This window comes from Belonocnema kinseyi, chromosome 2 (genome assembly GCF_010883055.1).
Source record: "Belonocnema kinseyi isolate 2016_QV_RU_SX_M_011 chromosome 2, B_treatae_v1, whole genome shotgun sequence".
In the NCBI taxonomy this organism is placed as follows: Eukaryota; Metazoa; Arthropoda; class Insecta; order Hymenoptera; family Cynipidae; genus Belonocnema; species Belonocnema kinseyi.
In genome coordinates this window covers 134,135,902-134,161,518 of record NC_046658.1, presented here as the reverse complement: position 1 = coordinate 134,161,518, position 25,617 = coordinate 134,135,902, and the positions used below count along the sequence as shown (strand labels likewise).

General features: G+C 28.8%; 1 protein-coding gene across 4 annotated transcripts in view; it reads left to right on the top strand.

Annotated features, from left to right (window-relative positions):
* Positions 1–25,617, top strand: part of LOC117168279 (sodium/hydrogen exchanger 9B2) — a 234,645-nt gene that overhangs the window by 206,777 nt on the left and 2,251 nt on the right. The gene's annotated exons all lie outside the window — the stretch shown is intronic.

Here is a 25,617-nt window from a genome sequence, read left to right as displayed (position 1 = left end):
GTGACTTGCACCGTCACTTTGGAAGTAGATTCAGATTCCATGCTAGCTGGCACGTACTGCATATACTCTGATGCGACTGTAACCATCCTCTGGCTTTGGTATGTTGCAACTTCACTTGAACTCTCCTGTAGTTTAAATTAAACGTCTGTTTAAACACCAGTTTTGGACGAACGCGTTTCTCTTATCATCGTGGTTGATATTTGGATAGGTCATTGTAAACATGCATTGTGATGGATAGAGTCGATGTTTCAAACACTGCTTTTGTTTTGCTTATTAAATAAGATGTGAACTGAACATAAAAGTACTAATTTTCTAGTATTTTAAAAGTTCCTTTGAATTTATTACCACTATTCATTTTTTTCTGAGAAGTTATACATTTAGTGAAATATAATAAATAATCCTCAGAATCTCTGAATGAACTTCTACAAATTTTAAAACTGTTTTACAATCAGTTTGTGCATTCGAGCGTCGACTAATTCTAGATGATCAAACTGACCATCTCTGGAGGGTTGCAAGAATATGTTCGACTTGATCATTTCAGAGAGGAAACTTGATTATCATGCTAGCGAGTTTGACATTCCGGTACAAGCTCTTTGACAATATAAAACAAATTGTCGCATAACTGTCTGACCATCTATCAGGTCTGATTAAACACTCTAACCAGTTCAAATAATTGGAGAAAAATGAAAAATCAGTTCGGACATAGAGCACCTGAGCGTATATATGAGGGTTGAATAATTATAGATGCACAAACTTACTATCTCTGGAGGGTAAAAGAAAATGTTTGACTTGCTCTTCCCAGAGAGAAAACTATTCTATCCTGCTAGTGAGCTTTACCTTCAGGTAATAGCTCTCTGACAATATAGAACAATTTGGTCATCTAGAGGATCAAGCTTCATATTTCCAGATTGACTAACTAACTGTTCTTCTAATATATTACGGTCGAATTAACTCTATAAGTTTTGCCTCTCTAACTTTAATCCTCTATTTTTCAGAATTAGAGAAGTATAGCTAAAAGTGTAATCTAAATCGAAAGTATTTTAAGGTTTTCAATTCAATTATTAGCAAGAACTTTTGACAACGTACGGCGACACAATACGACTGAACAGTTCAGTATTATCATTACTGGCTATGACACACTTTACGACTTTAAGTTACGACTCAGTCTTCGAATGTTCTCTTTACAAGAAATAAATTTTTGTTTTTATATTTTCTTTTTATTGTCATAAAAGAGATGATGGAAGCTTTTGCAAAAATAGAAAAAGATCTTGGTTATCTTGAAACCTTACTGGAAGGAAGATGCCACAAATATGTCAAAAGAGCTCAGTTGCGGATGATGGATTGACGAGACGGAAGTGCATTGCCGATATTTCCAGTCTATAAAAACGAGAAAACGAATAAAAACGATCGGATTCGACTGATACTTGCAAAAGTCACGATGAAGCGTGTAATACCTCAGGGGGAAAAGATAGGATCATCAATCTTGTCATTGCCCCGGAAATGTTGCCATAATCTCTCAATTATGTTTATACTTATTTATGTGCATCAATTGATTCAGATCTGAGTCTCTAAGCGTGACAAATATTGACTTATGAGTCTCTTTTCGAAAAAATTTGTCATGTTGATTTTTAGTGGAGAAGAAAAAAATTGTTTTTAGCATAAAACATGATTTTCCAGAGACATGTCTATCGTATGGATGGGCCTATTTGATCAAGATCCATCAAGATCCTACTAATTGATCAACAATAAGTTCCTTACCAAAGTATATCAGGCCTATAATATCTTATATACTAATAGAAAAATAATGTTTTATTTTATTTTCTATATTCATTGTCTCATTAAGTAAAAAAGACTTCACTGGAAATAGTTTTTGGCCAAAATCCTGGGGAACTAGTATAATAAGAAAGTTTTAAAAAATTGCCTATTTGGGTTTTCCGTTCTCTACAAATTTCTGATTTTATGTAGTAATTTAGATCATTTTTTGATTTAAATTAGATTTGAAATCTTATTTAACGTCCAATAATCAAATTAATGTGGAGAATTCCTGAAAATAAAATTAAGACAAAAGAAAAAGACCTAAAAATGAAATGAAACAAATCCACTTTGTTCTATTTTTTATTTATTTATTTTTTTTTATTTTCATTATTATCAAATAATAATAAAAAAGATTTGTAAAAAGTAATTGTCAATTTTTCGCCACTTATACAGCATCCTTATCAAGGCCAAAAAAACTGAGTAGACAAGCAGACATGAACAGCAACGAAACCACGATACTCTCTCTGGTACTAGAGAGAGAGAGAGAGAGAGAGAGAGAGAGCATAATGTTTTCGTTGCTGTTCCTGCCTGCTCAATTTATTTTTTTTTTAATGAGGGTGCTTTTAAAGTGCCAAAATGTTGGTGATTATTTTTTACGAACGTTTTTTTTTTATTGTAATTTGATAATAATGAAAATAATTAAAACAAAAAAAAAGAGAAGGAATTGGATTTACCTGGTTGCTTTCTCACTTTTCTTTCCTTTTTTTTTATATTTATCAAAAAAAAAAAAAAATTTTTTACAAAAATTTTCATCTTTCTTCAAATTGCAATAGGAACATTTATGTTGGTTTTCCAAATTTGGTCGTTGGATTCTTGGTTTATTTTCAGGCATTCTGTGCATATTATTTGTCAAAACTCTGATCCTAGTCAGAGAAATATCGTATTTCCAGGGAAACTATTCATCAAGGTAGAATTAGATGAGCTCATTCGAATTGCATTTAAATTTTATATAATATTCCAAGTAACTTTTTCTGAAATTGGTGGACGTTGAAGAATATTCAGAAAACCGTCGAATTTAAGAAATAAAATTAATAATAACTTTCTAAGTTATTTACAAGTTCTAATTTTAATAAAAAATTGCTTAATTTATCGACAAACTTAGTTAAGTGTGTAATTTATAAAACTTATAATTAAAAAACTGAAAATTGTTCCGTGAGGAAGGTTCAGATGCTTATTATATTTCAAAGCAAAAAACCTTTGTGAGACAAGAGGGAACCATTTTTAACGAGATAATCTCATAAAATGCCTTTCACTTAAAGTTCGTTCAGCTCTATCGTAGGTTGCGGGATATTTTTTTTAAATTTCGTTACTTAAGTATAATAATATTATATAGGTTTTTGAAACAGTCTGATATATTTTAAATTTTTTAATTTGACTAATTAATTTTAGAAACCAAAGCTTACTACATGCAATTAATGTTTGCTTATTCTAGTAAAAACTTGAGCTTCTTCTTATATCTTGATACATTGAAATTCCTTGAAATCTTTCAAAATGCCTTAGCTTAATTCAGCAAATAAAATAAAAATGATTTTGCAACAGAAATTATTTATTGAAATACTGTTTTGTCTTAAATGTAATTATTGTGTTGAAAATCTTACTATATTATTGAAAAGTTATCTTTCTGAGTAAAAAATTTAACTGCCTAATTGAAACTTAAACTGCTTTTTTAAAAATCTGTTTTTTATTAAAGAAAATTTAAATAAAAATTTAACGATTTCATTTTAATAAAATTAACCTTCGTGGTTCAAAAATAATATTTTCGTATGAATTTTGTAATCTTTTGTTCACAATAAATTTTTTTTTAATTTACAATTTATTTGAAAATTCATATCTTTGGTTAAAAATTTAACCATTTTTTTAACATTATTTTTTTTAGAATTAATTTTGTAAACTAAAATTTAACTGTTCAATTTTTGTAATGTTTATATGTTCAAATAAAGATTAATATTTTTTGTGTAAAACGTGAACTATTTGGTTCAAATAACATCTATTGCATGTTTTTTTGAGAATTCATCTCTTTAGTTAAAAAATGATCTACTTGGTTGAAAAGTTTGAAAACACTACTTTTCAAAAACGACATTGTTTTCTGGTTGAAGATTCGTCATTTTACTTGAAAATTCATATTTTTCAGATGAAAATCTTTTTCGTAGAAAATTCGCATTATGGTGGAAAATTCAATTTTCACTGTTCAACCGTCTTCTTCTTGGTTAAGAATGATTTTTTGTTTAGAAAAAATCAAATGTCTTCTAATAAATTCTAGGTGTTGAAGATTTGATAATTTTTCTAAGGTATTTTTTTCGTCTTATGTTTAACCGTTTTGTAAAAATTCGTCCTTTTGGAATAAACATTCATCTTTAAAAGAAGAAAAGTCGATTTTAGTTGAAAATTCGTTTTTGTTTTGCTTTGTTAGAAATTATTTTAAAGAAAAATATAACGGTTCCATTTCTGGTTAAAAATTTAGACTTTTAATTGAAAATAGATGAAATCTATCTAAAAATTCAACTGTTTGATTGAATATTCACTCATCTTGTTGAAAACCCATCTTTTTGGTCAGAAAATTAATATGATTTGTTGAAAATTAATCTTATGGTTGATGGTTCAAATATTCAGTTGAAACCCTTAAACGGCCAAAACGCCACTACCGGTACACTGCTTTTCAACGGCCAATAACTAAGACTATTCGACACTAGAAAAAATTGAGACACATATATTTTTATTGCTTAAGATCTCCTCTTTCCGACGGTGCAAATGAAATTCCTCAAAAAATTTACTTATTATCCCAAAATGCAGTTTAAACAAAAAAAAACGTGATTTTTCGTGCCTATTTTTTTTTGTGAACCATTTTCCAAAGCTTTTCGAGTCTGTAATTAACCTGTAATCTCACTAACGGGTGGAATAAATGTCTAAACTTTGATAATCGATGGTTCAAAGATCAATTTTTCGTTTTAGTATTTTCAAAATGGCGTCTTAATGGCAAAATTTTTGTGAAAACATTCATGAATTTTTTTACAATAAACGATGTGCTTTTCGGAAAAATCATCAAGAATAAAAAGTTCTTGTAATCAGCCGAGGAATACGCCTGAATTTTTCCGGAGCGTTTTGAGCAAAATTTTGAATTTTGCAAAAATTGTTCATATGCAATATCCAAAATTTTGCTCCAAACGCTTCAAAAAATTCAGGCGTATTCCTTGGCTGATTACAAGAACTTTTTATTTCTGATGATTTTTCCGAAAAGCGCATCGTTTATTGTAAAAAAATTCATGAATGTTTTCACAAAAATTTTGCCATTAAGACGCCATTTTGAAAATACTAAAACGGAAAATCGATCTTTGTACCATGGATTCTCAAAGGTTAGACATTTATTCCATTGGTTAGTGAGATTCCAGGTTAATTACAGACTCGAAAAGCTTTGGAAAATGGTTCACAAAAAAAATAGGCACGAAAAATCAGGTTTTTTTTTTGTTTAAACTGCATTTTGGGATAATAAATCACTTTTTGAGGAATTTCATTGGCACCGTCGGAAAGAGGAGATCTTAAGCAATAAAAATATATGTGTCTCAATTTTTTCTATTGTCGAATAGTCTTAGTTATTGGCCGTTGAAAAGCAGTGTACCGGTAGTGGCGTTTTGGCCGTTTAAGGGTTAAAAATCAATTTCTTATACAATTCGACCGATTGCAAATTCATTTTTAAACAGGACGTAAACTCAGCTGTTTTGAATAAAATTTATGGATTTGGCTTAAGAATTCATTTTTTATGGTAAAAAATTCATTTTTCTAAGTTAAGAATTTAACTATTTTGTTAAAAATTATTTTTTTCTAATGAAAAAATGTAACTGTATAATTTTTTTTTTTTAATTAATATTTTTAATCTAAAACTGTTTATTATTGAAAATTCAACTATTTCGTTAATAGTTCAACAGTTTTGTTTAAAGTCCTTTTTTTATTTATTTCAACTGGTGGAAAATTTGTCTTTTAGTAGAAAGTTTATCCTTTACGGTACTTTTTTTATTGTTGAAAATAAACTATGCTTGTTGAAAATTTCACTGTTTTTTGTTATTTTTTAATATTTAATGTTTAGACATTCGACTATTTGCTTGAAAATGCATATTTCTTTTTTGAAAATTTAATTATTTTGACAAAGTAAATTTTTTGAACGTAATTTAGTGTTCAAAATTCAGACTTTTGGCTTCAAGATTTATTTCTTATGATAGAAAATTCATCTTCTTTTATTAAAAGTCACTTTTTCTTAGTGAAAAATTTAACAATTTTGTTTCTTTATTCAAGAATTATTTTTTTCTAAAGAAAAATGTAACTGTGTCTGCTTGCCAGGAAATTTTGTCTTCTGTATTAAAAGTTCTTCCTCTTTGGTTAAAAATGCAAAAGTCTTTTTTTATTATTATTTCAACTTGTTTAAAATTGGTCTTATGTTAGAAAGTTCATTTTTTAATGCAGAAAAGTCGTTTTTCGAGGATAAATATAAACTTTTTTTGGTAAAAATTTAGCTGTCTTCTAAAAAATTCGTCTTTTTTTGGTTGAAAATTAAACTTTTTGGTGTGGAATTTCAATCTTTTTTATTTGAAAATTTGAGCATTTTGTTTAAGATACATCTTTGAAGGCTGTAAAGGTTGTACATTCAAGTATTCCAATACAATCATTTCTTGTTCGGAAATTTAAATGTTTTCTTAAAAATCGTCCTCTGGGAATAAAAGTCCATCTTTTATAGTAGAAAAGTCATCATCCTTGATTGAAAATTGATCTTTCTTAGCCGAAAATGAACTTTCTTGTTGAAAATTCAACTGTCTCCTAAAGTACTCGTAGTTAATAAATCAAGTATTTTGTTAAAAATCCAACATATTTTGACCTAAAATCTTGGGAATTTATAGTGTTTAATATTTAATTCAGTGTTTTATTTACATAAATTTTATTCAAAAGAATGTATTCCTTTAATTATCCCCTATTTTTGTAAAAAAATCATCCTATTTACCTAATTTCTAGAGCATTTTGGGCTACGTTATATTTCGTGATGTGAAAGTTTTCTACATTCCTAAACAAGTTAGAGATTGAGAAAAAATATAACGCGTCGAAAAAAGACTTTTCCACAATCCCAAGCATTTATTCCAAACGCTTGTTCTCCCAAATCCCTGCACAATGTATAAATGAAGGATTTCCTTCAATTCGAAAGAAAAAGTAAATATTTTTGAAGACTCAAAGGAGAAGTTCTCAGAGAAGAAGAGACAGTATGAGGACTGAGAAGTCGTAAAAGTTTGATTTATTCAAGTTATATAAGACGGCTTTCACACTATCTAACCAATATAACTTTGAAAGTTACTGTTTTGGCTCCTAGTTCCGCTGAAGTGCAAAGAAGGATTCCTCCTATCTTTCAGCACAAGTCTGTACTGAGGTTATCATAAATTATCATTTTGTTGGGGATATAACTTCAGTATGTAAACTTAACTTAAGAAAATCGCTTAGTCAATGGATTTAGATTGCCTGAACAAACTTTGATACATGCAAGTGTTGTGAACTTTGAATGCAGAAATTCGTGCTGATAGAAATGTTGATGCAACATAAGCAGGTGTTAAAAGGCGAACGAACCCAATTTCAAGCATTCCTAGGATAGGGGAGAAAACTTTTCAAATTATAGTCTAAAAAAAATTCTGAATTTAACCCATCCCAGTGGGCCCAAAACTACGAAAATCCGAAGAACGTCCCTGGGATGTTCCTAGCACGTCCTATGTCAGTCCAGTCAATGTAGCTAAGACGTCCCATGAACTATACTGAGAAAATATTTTGTTCGTAAGGCCATGTGACGAGAGGGTCACGTGACCAAACCTGGCCTTCAATTTTTCTTTCCCAACTTACGTCTAAACGAAATGAGGTATCGCTCTAAAAGTTTGGGAAATGAAAGAGGAGGTGATAAAGTCCATGTCTCTGCTTTGTTCCGGTGGAAATTTTGAGAAAATTTTTTTTTTAAAGAAAATACCAGTGGAAGTTTGCCTTTCCAACTTACGTCCACACGGAATGAGATATCGTGTTAAAAAATTGGCACGATAAATAGAATTTTGGAGAAATACTGAACGTGCTGTCGTCAAAACCCGCAAGCAATTTGCAGTGTTGTCAATGGGCTAGTTATGAGGTTTATATTTATCAAAGTGAGGCAAAATAACAAAAATCGCTTACGAGCATTATGCAAAAACTAAGGTTTGCACTCGAAATGCAAATAAACATATTTGGTCTGACATACGTATCAGTCTGTTATCAGCTGAGTCAAAGCAGCACTAGCGCAGCGAGTAGACAACTTCAAACTTCTAGGGGTCTGTGGGTAAAACAGATTGCATGATTACCATAAGAGAAAGTTAAAAGTCTAACTTCTTCTATAAAACCTAAATGTGTCCGTCGATAATCATTATTTGTAGAAATAAACTTTTTTCTTCCTCCAACTCTTTACAAGGCCACAAACGATCCTTTAATATTTATTAACCTTTACCTGAAAAAAAATTCCGCGCTATTTAAACTTTTATTTTTCAATATGGGTGAAAAAATAGTGATCTTAGGACTAACTTGATTATTTTGTTGTCATGAGCAAATTTTTGTTGAGCCAATAAGACTATTTAGTTAAACTAACGAAATATGTAAAAACGCATGCGCGCTTGTTCATTGGGATCACGTGAACGCGTGTGCAAGTTCATTTCCATTATGGTGGTTAATACCGGTGATGTGACGTGTTAACATTTATAATTGTATTTATTACGATTACATAGCTACATGCAATTTTAATGTTGAAAAATATTGTAACAAAAGCAAAATATTACTTAACTTTTTATTAGGTCATGTTTAAAATTAAAAATCTGGCATATATTGATTATTTTAGCTTTTTTCAACTAGCTTCATTTTTTTTAAAAACCTTCAACATTTTATAGAATATTATTTTAGTCTGAATTCACCTATCAATTAAGTTCTGTACATGCAGGAAGTTCATGTTATTATTAATATTTGTTGCATAAAATCACTTCCAAACAAATAGCATATTATCGGGGAAAATACAGTTGATAAAATCAGTAATTATTCTTTAAGAATGGCTTTGCGGTCAAGGCTGTCCTTAGTCACAGAATATTTATAGGAAGTTTGTGAGACCGCACGGCCACGGTAGCTTGACAATTTCATATTTATGTTTTAATTTGTTTAAAAATATTAAACCCATTTGAGGAATAGGTGACATAATTAGTATGAACATATGACCGTGCGGTCTTATAGACCGCACGTCCATGGTAGTTTAAAAATGAAATCACGATTACATTGTGTCTATAATTTTTATTTTTGACAACTTTTTCAATTCTTCTAGCGCCAGATAAAATAAGAAACAGAGATGAATACAAATTTTCTTTTCTTCTAGCAGTAAAACATATTCTGCTGAAAGGTTTGCCTCCATAAAACGACCATTTTCACCCAAGAGAGTTCTGCCAAGGGGTAGAAAGGTTGGATGAAAGTGCGGTGCGTGTATATTCATAGGTGCTTTGATATGTATATGACGGAAGTTAAACGCTTGTCATACCGCAGTTCGCTGGATTAATATTTTTCTTTTTATGAGAATTTCGCTGAAGGCTGTAAAAGTATAGAATCCATCAGAGATTACAACGTGGAATGAAAATAAATAACAACTAGATATATCTGCTTAAACTTTTTCAATATGAATTCATTATTGCTAAGAATATATTCATTTATGAAAATTTAATTATAAAGGTTGTAAATGCCTTTTTAAAAATAGGATAATTCATTTCTAAAGAAAAAAACGAGTATGAAATAGAGGCGTTGAATTTTAAAGAAAAAATAGAATAGCTCAATTTGCGGTCGAAAACCCGGATTTTGAAACAAAATAACAACACAAATTTGAGCCAAAGAGATTCGTCTTCAAATATTAAAATGGATTTTGAACAAATTGGTTTAACTTATCCCAACTAGTGTAATTGTTTATTAAGAACACTAATTTCATACCAAATGAATTTTTAACAAACAAAAATAATTTTGTCCACAAAGAGATTTTTTTAACAAAAAATACGAATTTTCTAGCATATAGTTGAATTTTCTGTCCTTAGGGATTCAATCAAATTGTTGAATTTTCCAGCTAAAAAGCCAAACTTTCTACAGAATAATTGATTTTACAAAAATGAATATGAATTTCGAACAGAAAAGTTTATTTGCAACAAAATAGTTAAATTTTGCACCAAATACTTATTTTTGCCAAGAATGTAATCGTCAAATTTTCGATTAAGGAAATTAAATTTGTTCAAAAATCGAATTTTCAACCAATGGAAATTTAAACGGGCGAATGCTTTAAACAATCAGGATTAATATTCTACCCAAGAAGACGAATTTTTAGTAAAAAATCTGCCCGCTTCGTGGGCATATTCTCATCGCGCGCTATGCGCGCGGCTCGCTGCGCTCTTAAGTTTGAGCGCGCCTAGGGCGCGCGATGGTTGAATCTCGCGCTTAGCGCTCGATAATAGGTTACCTCGCAAAGTTAGTCCACAAAATGGAATTTTTTATTTTCCATTATTTTTTGTGCAATCAAAATTTGAATATTCGATTTTTGAAAAAAAATCCAAAAATTGTTTACAATAATCTTGTTGGGATTTCAAAAAGAAGCGTTTTTCTTCTTTTGACTTTTTTTTATATCGTACGTTTTTCGGCTTCAAATTTTGATTTTCGTTGGATTAACAAAATTTTGAAAACGCTATAACTTTAATAATTTTCTTTTTATTGGAAAAAGTCATAAGGATAAATTGTTTGTTCTTTTCAATGCTATAAATATCCGCGCATATAATTTTCAAATTCAGAAAAAAGTGGTCTCGAAAATTTTCAAAATGCGCTCACTTTTTGAATTTTTATCAAAAATGGCTGGTTAATAAACTCGTCTTTTCTTTTTGGACCTAGAAAAAGTGTGCCAAAGATGGATTTGATTCGTTCATTTTTTCGAGAGTTATCGTGTTTACGGACGGACGGACGGACAGACAGACAGGCGCCATCATGAAAACCTGATTTTCGGATTTAGGGAGTCTCGAAACGTGGAGATCCGTTGAAAAAGTGTGATGTCAAATTTCCGACAATTCTAATACTTTCTCAATCATAAATGATGAGAATGTAAAAATATGAATGTTCGATCAGTAGTTGAATTTTCAATTCTACAAATATTCAATTTCAACCAAATGGTCTAATTTTTGAAGAAAATGATTTAAAATTCCATGAAAAATAGTTTAATTTTCAATCAAATTAGTGGAGTTTTTAAGCCAAAAATTTAAATTGTAACCAAGGACCTGAATTAAAAAAAATGTGTAACAGAAAAGTGTATTTTTGATCAAATTGACAAATTTCCGAGACGAAATGACAATTTTCCTGGAAAACAGTTAAATTTCTGTTCTTGGAATATGAATTTTTAACAAAATGGTTAAATTTTCAACAAAAAACAGAAATCTAAAAAAGTTTTTTATCAGGAAAGTGTATTTTTAGTCAAATTTTTTAATTTTAAGCCAAAAATACAATTTTCCTACAGAATAATTAAATTTACAACCCAAGAATTGAATTTTTAACAGAAAAGTGTATTTACAACAAAATAATTAAATTTTTCTCAAAATACTTCAATTTTGCAAAAAATAGTTTAAAAAAAGGAAATCGTCAATTTTTCGATTAAAGAAATTAATTTTTAACAAAGCACGAATTTTCAAACAGTTGAAATTAGAGCGGACTAATTTTCAACAAAAAAGATTAAATTTCTAGTGAAAGAGATTAATTTTACCCAAAAAAAGTTAAATTTTCCACCAAAAGCGTAAATCTAAAAAAAAAAATTGTTCATGAAAGTGTATTTTCAATAAAATTTTCGAATTTTCAAGCCAAAAAGATCAATTTTCTACAGAATAATTAAATTTACAACCCAAGAATATGAATTTTTAACAGAAAAGTTGATTTGTAACCAAATAATTAAACTTTTCTCAAAATAGTTCAATTGTGTATCAAAAAGTATTTTTTAGCTAGAAATGGAAGCGTGAAATTTACAATTAAATGAATTAATTTTAAGCAAAGAACGAATTTTTAACAATGGAAATTAAAGCGGACAAATTCGCAAAACAATTAAGATCAATTTTATACCCAAGAAGATGAAGTTTTAACAAAAAAATACATGAATTTTCTAATTAATTGTCGAATTTTTAATTCTACAAAGATACAGTTTCAACCAAATGGTCTAATTTTCAAACGAAAAGCATTAAAATTTAACTAAAAATGGTTCCATATTCAATAAAATAGTTGAATTTTCAAGGCAAAAAATTTATTTTATGAGGGACCTGAATCTTTCAAAAATATATGTTTAACAGTAAAGTATATTTTCGACTAAATTTTTTAAAGTTAAAGCCGAAAAAAAATTTTCTGAAAAATAATTCAATTTCCAGCCCATAAATATAAATTTCCAACTTTAATGTTTATTTGTAATAAAATAATTAAATCTTTCACAAAATAGGCAAATTTTGCACCAAGTTCTTGTCTTTTAAGCCAAAAATGTAATCTTCAACTTTTCAATTCCAGAAATTAATTTCAAACGGAAAACGAATTTTCACAAAAAAAACATGAATTTTCTACAAAAAATTTCAATTTTCAATCTACAAAGATCCAGTTTTAACCAAACTGTCTAGTTTTAAAACAAAAAGATTTAAAATTAAGATAAAAAAATTTCCGTTTTCGACGAAATAGTTGAATTTTTAAGCCAAAAAGTAGAGTTTCAATTAAAGACAAAAACGTATTTTTACCAAAAAGGTTAAATTTTTATCTAATAACTTGAATCTAAAAATAAATTGAATTTTAAATCGAAAAGTATATTTTCAATCCAATTTTTCAATTTTTAGGACAAAAAGATCAATTTCCTACAGAATAATTCAATTTACAACGCAAGAATATAAATTTTTAACTATAAATTTTATATAAAAAAAAAAATTAAACTTTTCACAAAATAGTTTAATTTAGTATCAAATAGTTTTTTTTAGACAAAAATTCAATCGTCAAATTTTCAAGTAAATTAATTAATTTTAAACCATAGCAGAATTTTCAACTAGTGATAATTAAAATGGACGAATTTTTAACATGGTAGTTGAATCGAACAGTTACATTTTCAATCTATAAAGATCCAATTTTAACCAAACTGTCTAATATTAAAACAAAAGTATTAAAATTGAAATAAAACTTTTTCATTTTCAAACAAATAGTTAAGTTTTCAATCCAAAAAGTTGAGTTTTATTCAAGGACAAAAGTGTTTTTAGCAATAAAGTTAAATTTTCCACTAGTGACGTTAATATAAAAAACATTTTAATAGGTACCAAATAATTTTCTTTTGAGCCAGAAGTGTAATCGTCACATTTTTAAATCAAAAAATTAATTTAAAACATCAAACGAATTTTCAACAAATGACATTAAAAAGAAAACGAATCGTAAATAAAACAATTGAATCTTCAACAAAAATATTTAAAATTAAACTAAAAACAGTTCCAAAAAGTTAAGTTTTAATAAAGGACTAATACGAATTTTTTAACAGAGCATTTAAAATTTAAACTATACAATTGAATGACAAAGCAAGAAAGATGAATTATCAACGAAACCTGTAATAACTGATATTTTAAGAAAAAGTTATTTGAATTTTCCACCAAGAAAGTTGAATTTGCAGTTGGAAAAAGTATAATTTGAACAAAAAACAAAACAGTTGCATCAACAATTAATTAATTGTGCTTTTAAGCAAAAGGGACAAACTTTCAACAAAATGGTTGAATGTTTAAGGAAATAATTACATTTTTGACTAAAAATGCGAATTCTCTAGAAAACTTATCACTGAAATGAAACCGTCCTAATGGTAAGCCAATCAGATTCATCATAAAATTTAATGTACTTCTGGTTCTACAACTTACATCACGCGAAACAATCACTTTTCAAAGAAGTGGAATATAATTGATTTTGAAAGGAATCTTTACAAAGAAACTCACATAAATCAAAAATCGATCAATCCTGGCCCAAAGAAGTCTGATGAGTTTAGATTAGTTTTTAGGCTGATATTCATGTTAAAAAAATATCAACATTACTTGATATAAACTTATAAGGTCAAAGAAGAAAACTACAAAACCCTCATTTGCTTCAATAACAAACAAGCAAAGTAACGATGCTTCTGTTTCCAGGCAACCTTTACCCTCCGAGTATGAAGCTTTCATAGTACCAATTTTCACCATAGGTCAAAACTTGAAATCCCGGCATGTCAAGATTCAGTGAATACATTTAAAATATTTCAAATTTATTGCGGTGTTTATTTCAATCAGAAAATTTTCTTCTAAAATTAATACATACAACAATACTAAAAGGTATATGAACTGTGATAAAAATGCTTTCATCATCTAAAGTGATCACGTAACACATATCTCCAAGCGGGTGATAAATTAGAAACCTGAAGAATTTTAGAGCGAATGCTCTTATTATTTGACTTTTATTGCTTAATAAAAACCAAATTAACCCATAAACCTAGTCATAAACCATACACAGAATTTCATTTTTCTTGCTTCGAGCAGACTCAGTAGTGGATTACAATCACCCTCTTGGAAATTATAAATTCCGGTAATAAATGATAATATTATGTCATGAACATTATTTTTAGTCGTCTTCTTCCTACATCCTCATCAGAAATTTCTTGTTGGGTGTGTTTTGTTTCGCGATTGATCATCGGCAAAAGAATGCCTTCCACTGCCATGCAGCCGTCTGTGGACCTCTCTCCAAGTCAATTGGTCTCTTGACCTCTTACGAGGAATTGTTCCAATTTCACACTTTAATGTTTCACAGTCACGTGATTGACACCATTATTTAGCGCTTTTAAACGGCGCTCGGGTATAGAATAATTACATCAATACAGCCAAAATTGTAAGCCAAAACTCTGATTATTTAATTCTATTAATTTTGAGTGGATGCAAACAATCAGGAAAGCGAAATGGAAAGTGTGACATCAAACAACTGGTCGAGTTAGGTCAATTAAGTTAGTTCAAATAATTTGCAAATAGGCCCCCGCATTTGTATTTTCCAGAAAATCGTGGCACGTTCTTTTCGTTCATAAACATTAAATCACAGTTATTTAAGAACGTCACATTTGTTATAAATTATTCGAAACTACCATAGAATAAATGATGAATCTTAATTATTTAAAAATAATATTTTGAATGGCAGCCAAAAAAGCACTGCTTCACGTTTTCGCTACCCCCAGTCGGAAGTAACTAAATTTTACTTCATTTTATTTTTAAAAATTGAAGTTAACCATTTTTATTGCTCACTTTATTGAATACTAAAATACAACAAGAATTGCTAAACTGACCTATAAAGCTGTACGGCCTGCCGGTGCGCTCGTTAGGACTATAACTACCCGTATTTTGCATCGTTTCTCATGGTAACGTCTGTTTCGTGTATTAATCCGTGGACACACTTTGCTGGCAATACAAGACACAGTCTAACTCCAAGTATACGAGCTACAAAGATGCAGTGATATGAATCTGCTCCACAGATACGAGCGCCCCGACTCTAAAGGAGCAGCCGAATCACCCCCTCTCTATACCTGCCCAATTTGAAAGTTCCGCGCGCGCTAGTGCGTGCTGCCTTGAATTCGACGTGCGCGTGCGCGTAGTAGGTATATGCGAGCAATAGGTATGAGTCCGTAGTAGGCCTGAGTACGTAGTAGGCCTGTGTGTGTTCTCACGCATTACCTCCGAGACCCATATGACAAATGAGTGGGAGCCCCTTTCACGGTCGTACCTTCGGAGTTCCCGATTCCCAAACTTGTTGTATCTTTGGAGTTGGAGTATACTAGTAAGAGGGCACCCTAGAGGCTTTCGTTGTTCGAAAAGTAACTAATATGCTTCATAATGTAAAAAGCTTAATGCTCCACACCTTCCGCTAGATGGAGAAAATTTAAACAGGAATCGTTACCAAAAGTTGTGGTGAAATTTTGATATAATGGTGTTTTAGTAAATTTTCACTCAAATAATTGTAAATTGTGTTTTTCGCAAAACATTTCTCTTAATATTCATTTACTGCGTTATGGATTCTAGAAAGTAGAAAGTAAGCGTCAATTTTTTAATTCTTACGTCCCAATAGATTTTCAGAAATTCAGAGATTTTCAATAAATTATACTGATTATACCTGGAATCGAAGAAATATGATTAAATTTGATTACATTCTTTTAAGCGCCAATCAAATTTCATTTCATTTTGTTGAGTGTTATTCAAATAATTTAAATTTTTTTGAGTTTCACTGACATCGATCTATTATCATTAATTACATGTAAATGATAACTTTTATGACTTTCATGATTTATGTAATATTGCGCCATATAATATGTAAATCATTTTTACTCAATTCGAAGGAAATTTAAAAAAAAATTAATTTTATAAATAGTAACAAAGCTTAAACAGAATTTACTACTAGTGAAAATCATCCAATATTATATTTAGTTCAGAAAAAACAATTTCAAAAATATTTTCGAAGAACAATTGTCTAAACAAATTATTTTTTTTATCAATTAAAAAATGGTTGATTTATTTTTTATATATAATAAACATTCCAAAATAATTGTATGCATTCTATTGTATTTTATTTTTTTTTAATTTATCAAAAAAAACTGTTTGGGGAATTAAAAATGGTCGAAAAATAGAGAAATTCGGTAAATAAGCAACAATTAAGGGTTTAAATAATTAAAAAACTTTTTTAAAACAAATCATTAATCTAAACTACATACTAACTGTTACATTTCAATCAGAAAATACGATTATTTTATTTTTGAAAATAAATAATTTTTAGAATAAGTTACACTTATTTAAACAATTTAAATGGCTTAAAAAGTCTTGTGAAGTATTAAAAAGTATTATTTCGTGGACACTCCTATTGAATATATAAAAATTGGCCACGTTTCGATTTAACCCTGGAGCATGAGTTTAATTGTTCGAAAATCCAAAATTTCCCAATGTTATTCAAATGAAATTCTAAAGTGCCGGGTGGCACGTGTTAATATTGAAATTTTTTAAAACCAAAAATTACAGAATTATTTCCTCAGGAAATGGAACCTGGGGGAATAGGATGACTTGTCCTTTAGAGAGAAAAAAAGATTTGTAATGCATTTTTGGACCACCCTAGTTCACATATTGCGTCCGAACGAGGAGGGCTGGATCTAAATGTCCTTTTCTACTTGAACCGAAGAACTACTATCGGCGAGAAAATTGGAGTCCTCTGGCTTTGACGTTGAAAAAGTAAGTGAAGAAAAAATGGTAGGTTAATGAAAGAGGTATCATTTTAAAGGTGCAAATGGTGTTTTAAAAACTATCAAATTTCCAGACTTTTTATCACATCTTCAGATCTGTAAGCTACAAAATTTTTTTCAGAATATTACTTGTCAGCACGTTAACGTACAAAATTTGCACCTTTAAATGATTCCTCTTTCAAAAACCTACCATTTTATCTTTAATAATTTTTTTAACGTCCAATCCAGAGGACTCGAAGTTTCTCACCGATAGTAGTCGATTTTTCAACTCAGGAAGCGTTCACACATTACGTAAACATTTAAAAGGAGGGATAGGGTGCTTTTTTCTTTAAAAACTGTTATCTGTGGGTGGGGGAGGGGGATTTTAGAATAGACTACGTATAATTTCTAATTGTCTGAAAAAAGCGATGTTACTAATATTTCAGAAATATCAAACACATGTTTGTAAAGGTTTTGAATTGATTTCAAAACTTTTAAAACTTGGCAGTATTTTAAAAAATTGATCAGATATTATTTATTTTTCCAAAATAATATTTTGTAAAATTGTGTGGATTTATTGTTTATAATTTTCTAGATTACTTTGGATCCATCTGAAATAATTTAAAATCTTCCTTAATTTTCCTAAAACACCCAGGAATACATTATAGATTTGAAGACAATTTACATCTCTTTTTAAAAGTCTCGCATTTATCCTAAAATTTTTTTACATCCTGTAAAATAAAATTAGTAGTGTTGGGTAATATGTGAGCGAACTCATATCATATCGTTGCATATCATTCTACACTAGGGTGGTACATAAATTCAGTGGATTTTTTTTCTTCAAATTGTTATGCTTGTGTCCACCAAGCTTTTCTAATCCATAAACACATAAATTTTAAAATAAATTACATTTAGAGGTTTCACAAGACCAATAAAGTTTAACACGTATTTCTAACAAAAAAAAGTTTTCCTAAATTTTTATTTAAAATATTCAAATTGTCTACTAATAATTATCTGTATCAAAAATACGGCAACAATTGCTAAGAAATCAACACTTGAATTTAAGAAATTTAAATAAGATTAGAATCAAATTTAAAATCCTTTTAAAGTCAAATGATGAAGTTAATGTGAGGAATTCCTGAAAATAAAACCAAGGATCTAACGACCAGATTTACATAAGCACCATTAAATGTTCCTATTGCAATCTGAACAAAAAACTTTTTCCCTTTTTTCCCATCAAAAAGAAAAAAAATGGGACCATTTCACAGTCGTTATCAAAATTTGGTCGTTAGATTCTTGGTTTTGTTACCCGAAATTCTACACATTAAAGCCTTTATGTGGCTATATGTACGTATGTATGTGTGCCTCTTTGTATGGTCTTATGTATGTTTGCATGTATGTCTGTCTGTATATCTGTCTGCACACTGTAGACACGAAATTCTTCAAAAGACTGATCAGATTGTATTGAGCTTTGGTAAAATATTTTAAAGCGTACAAAGAATAGACAAGTTCCTTTAACAGCTATTTTGAACCTACAATTATGTTTTTCTCCATGGGAAATGTTTTTTTTTCTTTTTAATATAATTTTCCAGGATGAACAAAACATCAGACCCGAATTTCCTTTAGAAAACCAAGTCCACACAGTTTTTATTTTTTTCTTCAAAAAAACAAATATCAGTTTAGCCCCACTATCGACTTAGCCCCACTCTCTCCTAGACAAGATTGATAATATAATACGAGATTTTAATAACTAGGACGCGTGCATAATGATTTATCGCGATGGTAAAAGGAGAAGCCAGAATTTGGAGAAGATCGCGTTAATATCGCTGCATGTGAGTTAAAGTGTGATAAAAGCGACCTTCGTTATCGTAATAATGGCCTGATTCACGACGCGCCGGTGTTGTACAGGAGAGCTTGGGTGGCCCATAACTAAGCATAATTAAGTAAGACAATATAACGCTCGAAATATTAATAACATTCACGATCCCTCGAGAAGTTCGAGGATAATGAAGAAATCATCGTCAGCTTACCTACATAAACCTGATTTTCACGCTTCAATTTTTTCTAATGCTTAACGCTTCTTGGTGAAATATTCTTTCTTGATTGCCTTTACACGAGTACTCATCCCCACATAGTTTCCTATTTCCCGGTCATTATTGTATCATAAATGAAGGCACAGTACACCCCAGAAATAAATTTTATCTTTCAAAAAGATAAAAACCTTGCATCACGTTTATCTAACGAAAGATAAAATTTATCTGAAAAAAGATAAAGTAAGTGTAGGTGAGTGATATTTACGTCAGATATTGAATTTAATAAGGATAACTTTTTAAACCAAAAATGAAATAGTCAGTTTTTAAATAAAAAATTAGTTTTTATAAAAAAAAGAAATTTTCAACAAAAGGAAACTAAAATTTGCCATCAAAGAGATGCATCTTTGAAATAAAAATTTTAGACAAAGTAAATCATCTACGAGTATCAACCAGGTAGTTAAATTTTCGACTAAGAAGATGAATTCTCCAGGAAAGAGATTAATTTTCTAAGATAAGGTTAAATTGTCATAAGAGTAGTTCCATTTTTAACCAAACCGTTGAATTTTTAACGAAAAATGATAAATTCTCAACCAAAAAGATTAATTTTTCACTAAAAAGCATAATTTTTTTTAAATTATATGAATTATCAACTCGAAAAGATCAATTTTTGATACAAAACATCACTGTTTAACCAGAAATGAAATGATGAATTTTCTAAGAAAATTATAGTTAAATTTTTATTTAATGAGATGAATCTTAGAAATATATGAATTTTTAACAAACTAATTCAATTTTCAACTAAAAAGATGAATATTAAACCAAGTACTCGAATTTTCAGATGAAAATATAAATTTCCAAACAAGACGATTAATATTTTTGCAAAAACGCGAATTTAAAAAAAAAGTTGAGTTTTGAAGCCAAAAGAATAAATTATTTACAAAACGGTTGAATTTTTAAAGTGACAATATCATTATTTAACAAAAAATTTAAATTTTCTTATATATAGTTTATTTCTTCACGAAATAGTTAAACTTAATCCAAAAATATTAATTTTTAACGTAACAGTTAATTTCTAAACAAATAATCGAATTTTCAACGAAAATGTTCATCTCAAAAGATAATTTTTTATCCTAAAATATTAGTTTCTTAAAAATGGTATATTTAAATATTTGAAAAAGTAAGAAAATGTTTTAAAAAAGTTAATTTTTAACAATCAAGTTCAACTTCGATCTAAGTATTCCACGTTTCTACTAAAAAAGATGATTGTTTAACCAAAGATTTAAATTAGAAACAAAAAAGATAAATTTTCCGCAAGCAGATTAATTTTTCACCAAAAAACACGACTTTTTAAAAATGAAGATTTTAATTTTTAAGAAAATTGTTCAATTTTATGGCGAAATTATCTACAAAACGAAAAAAAATTATTCTTCAACAAAAAAGTTAATTTTCTAAAAAAGAGTTTAATTTTCTTATTCATAGTTTGATTTGTTACTAAATATTTAAATTTAAACAAAAAATTTCGTTTCTAACCAAATAATAAAATACATGAATTTCTTAGTAGAGAACATCAATTTCAAATAAAAAATTTAAATTGTTAACCAAAAATGGAATAGATACATTTTCGGTTAAAAACATAAATTTTCAACAAAAATAAAAAAAAGGAATTTTTAATTCAAATCATTAATATTATAAAAAAATTAAATTTCAACGAAATAGTTGAGCTCAAAAGATGATTTTTTATCCCGAAAAATTAATTTGTTTAAAATAGTGTAGTTACATTTTTGACAAAGTAGGTAAATCTCCAAAATATGAGTTTTCAAATAACTAGTTCAGATTTGAACTAAGCAGTTTAATTTTCAGCTAAAAAAGATAAACCTTGAAACAATGATTAAAATCTTCAACCAAAAAGGTACATTTTCCGCGAAAATATTAATATTAATGTTCTAAAAAAATCGTTTTAACAGAAGTTTAATTTTTCACCGAATTTTTATCTTGATTTTTCCGTGATGGTATACTTGTACATTCACGTTGAAATGCACCTAAATTTCCATGTGGAAGGTTTCAAATTCACACGGGAATTGTTAACTTTCTTAATTTCGGTTCTGCCGGGTATGAGTCATAATTTCTTTCTTTTTCCAATCCTTGAAGCACACAGAGGGCTATCGTATACTTCAGGTACTGCTAGAAAAACTCGTTTTTATTTTTAACTTTTTAACTTGATATGACTCTCGCCCCAATAATATCAGCAGTGCTTCTCTGAGTGCATCGCTCTTTTCATTTCAGCCGATTTTTTTTTTTTTTTAAATTAGACCTCCCCCAATCCTTAGCCCAAAATTAAAAATTATAAATAGATTCCCAATAAGATTTTATTTTAAACATAAATATTTGAAGCACTACTAGGCATCAGTTTATTATTCAAACTTTTTTTAGGTCTTATTTTAACAAATTGAGACGTACATCCATGACTACTCAAAAAGGTTTTAAAAAATTAAACTCTTATAGTACTTTTGTCCATATTATGGTCGCTCCCAAACCATACTTTTTTCTTGAATTGCACCTCTACAAAGTGTTCATTTTTGTGTCAAAATTTATTCTAATTTTTTGCTGAACTAAAAAAAATTGTATTCAAGGTTCTGCTATATCGATTTTTATAAATAAAATGTTTAGTTTATTTAACTCATTGATGCTTGTGTGCTGAAGATATGAAATGTTTTTACATCAATTTAAGAATGAAATGATGATTTTAGATAGTATGCAAATTAAACTTTATTCCCAATAAACAAAAAATAAAACATTTAAGTAATAAATATATTTTATTTATCATTTATTAATTTATTATTAATCATAATGAACAAACTGGTAAAATTATTGAATTTTATAAAAGAAAAAAGCACAATAAAATTTGTAATAAATTAACTCCTTTTGAATGTTGATTTGTTAATATTTCATTATTACGTTTACCTTCATTATTACGTTTATCTATTTTCTTAATGGGAATTTTTTAAAATATTATTTCTCTAGAAATTTCTTGAATTTTTTTAATTACTTAATTTTGATATTTAATAGATTTTTATTTTTTTTAAATATTTTATTTATTATATTTACTATAATTGTTGGCTTATATTGTGAATAAAAACAAAGCTTTTTAAAATGATTATAAAAAAATCTGAAACAATATTCAAAATTTTATGACATTTAAATTACAATAAAAATTATTTCAGAACAACATTTATTTCTGAATAAAATTAAAAAATTAGTATTTAATTTGGACTTAAATGTATAATTATTTAATTAATTTATGAAAAATTATCAAATATTAATTGAAAGCAAAGAAGAGGTAAATTATTATTAATAATTTCATTTAAAGAACCCGTGTAGAAATAGCCCGTGTTAGCCCTGGTACAACAAGGTTTCTGGTCGAGGACTGGCCGGGCTGTTTGTTTTTTAAGAGCCTAGCCGCGCGCTGGTCGGGGACTCGCTGGACAAAATTTATGTCAAAACCCCAGTCGGGGGCTGACTGGGCTCTAATCGGACAAACTTTATGATGGAATGTTCAGACGGTAGCTGGCCGGGCGCTGATTGGTAATAATAAAATTGTTGAACTTTGCTTATAACTTAATTACTTTCTCTAATTTCATTGAAAAATGGATGCGTATACCCGCATGGATGTTCCACGCGTGAAAATATATTGGGTGAATAACTTTTTCACACCACAAATTTTCAGGTTTCATGAGTTCCGACTTTCAAACCATGCATCTTGTGTCAAAAATTCGAAGACAATTTTTTGAAATTCGAACTGTTTTTTTTTTTTAATTCTAAGTTCCATCTTTATGGAAAATTGCAAATTTTCAGATAAAAATTACATTTTATATCAATCTAAAACGTTGTGAAATAGTCTAAAACGAGAAAAAACAAAATATCACGTGAAGAAAAATTGTAATCGATTTAAATTATTTATTTAAAAAGTGTTTTATGATATTTTTGTTAAAAGTTTGTGTATTTTATATTTACATAACGCCGCATAATAATAAATAATTAGAAAAAGAGTAATTAAAAGTTGGTACTTTAACTTTTCTAAACCGTAGCTTATGAGGATGGCTTTTTTAACGAGTTTCAACTTGTCAATTTAGCACAGTGGTTAGCATTCCTGACTGCTAGACGTTATATTTAGGCATAGACATTTGTCGGTTCGATACCCCGCAGCGTTAGAAATTTTATTTCTAACATAATGTTTAAAAATGTAATATATGTATTTACTCTATACAGGACTATTAATATTTAAAGTCAAAATACTCGCAATCATTTAATATTTATTCAATCTTTCTTGTCTCTCAAAGACTACGTGAAAATAATTAATGTTGCCTGTGTGCTAGGCGTGTGGAATTTTATATATTAATATGCTCCCATTATACAGTACAAAAGAATTAAATTGATCCCCTAACTCAGTGACAGATGCTCTTCATACAATTGAAACGCGAATTATTTAAATCTAATAAGGAGCAATTAGTCTTTTCCGGGCCACGGTCGAAATCCCCGGCCAGCTCCCGGCCAGTTCCCGGCCAGCTCCATGGCCGGACGCTGGCCAGCGCAGCGCACAGTGGTCTGGAATAGGAATTTACTGTTCATAATCGCCCACAGGTCGTATTTCTCAACCGATTTAAAAGTTTTTTTTAGAAATGCTCAGAAATTAATTTTTAAGAGAATTGTGTTTTGCTTTTTTTCAATTTTTTTCACAGAGCAACAAAATATAAACAAATATAGTGACAAAATTGACCATTTTAGCTTTGTGAATTTTTATCTCAAGAAAAAATACAGATAGAAACTCACTATCAGCCGGAATTATTGCACATGCATTCATAGAACATAATTAATTTTAATAATATTTAACTTTATTATTATAAACAATGTTTATAAACAAGTTCTTGTTAGTGTTTTTTATCATAGATACAGTGTTACAGTGTTCACGCTAGTTGCTAATATTTTTCATAAGCGTCATAATTTGTAACAAAAAAATTAGCATTAGTTAACAACTATTGTTTTTATAAACATTTCTATGAACAAATTCTTTATAAACGAGTTTTTCTCATAGCTGAATTGATTTTTCTGAAAAAAGTGATTCACCATTGTCTTTAGAGCCATTGATATACTTTAAGCTTTATCAAACGTAAACAATATAGATTGTTTATAACAATTTAGTTAAACAAGTCTCCTAATCGACCATTTCCTCGTAGAAAAAATGTTTTTTTCTTCAATAATAATTATTAAAGTGACTTTTATTGCGGTGACTAACCAACGAAATTAAATGAAGAATAATTCATATGATTGTTATAAAAAGTTTTTTTGACAAAACTATGATTTATTATTTTTTTAACATACAAAAAGGACGGTTTTCCACTGAAAATATCCCACAATAAACTAACAGTGATTCCAAAATTGGACATGGGAGATATAATAATAATTTGCGTAATTGTTAATAACAATTTCAAAACAATGCGTGACAATCTGCGGTTGGTCGTCACCGCAATAAATGTCACTCTAATAATTATTGAAGAAAAAAACATTTTTTTCTACGAGGAAACGGCCGATTAGGAGACTTGTTTAACTGAATTGTTATAAACAATCTATATTATTTATGTTTGATAAAGCTTAAAGTATATAAATGGCTTTAAAGACAATGGTGAATCACTTTTGTTCAGAAGAATCAATTCAGCTGTGAGAAAAAACTCGTTTATAAAGAATTTGCTTATAGAAATGTTTATAAAAACAATAGTTGTTAACTCATGCTATTTTTTTACAAATTATGACTCTTGTAAAAAATATTAAAAACTAGCGTGAAATAAACGATTTTTTTGTAATAAAAAAACACTAATAAGAATTTGTTTATAAAAATAGTTTTTAATAATTAAGTTAAATATTATTAAAATTAATTATGTTCTATGAATGTATGTGCAATAATTCCGGCTGATAGTGAGTCTCTATCTGTATTTTTTCTTGAGATAAAAATTCACAAAGCTAAAATGGTCAATTTTGTCACCATATTTGTTTATATATTGTTGCTCTGTGAGAAAAAATTTAAAAAAGCAAACCACAATTCTCTTAAAAATTAATTGCTGAGCATTTCTAAAAAAAAACTTTTAAATCAGTTAAGAAATACGACCTGTGGGCGATTATGAACAGTAAATTCCTAGTCCAGACCACTGTACAGCGTGACGATGCTGGTCGGATTCCGACCAGAAACCCCGGCCAGCTCCTGACTTAAAGCCGGGCTCTCCAGCCGTAGACTGGCCAGCCCCCGACTTAAATTTTCACCCGAGAATAAATTGCAATTATTTAATTTAGAAATAGATAAATTTTAATATGCTCTTAACTTAATTATTAAATGATTGAAATCATTTTTATTTATTTAATTTGAATATAATTTAATTGAAACATAATATTGAAGATATTTAAATAGTTTTTCAATCTTTAAGTAATATT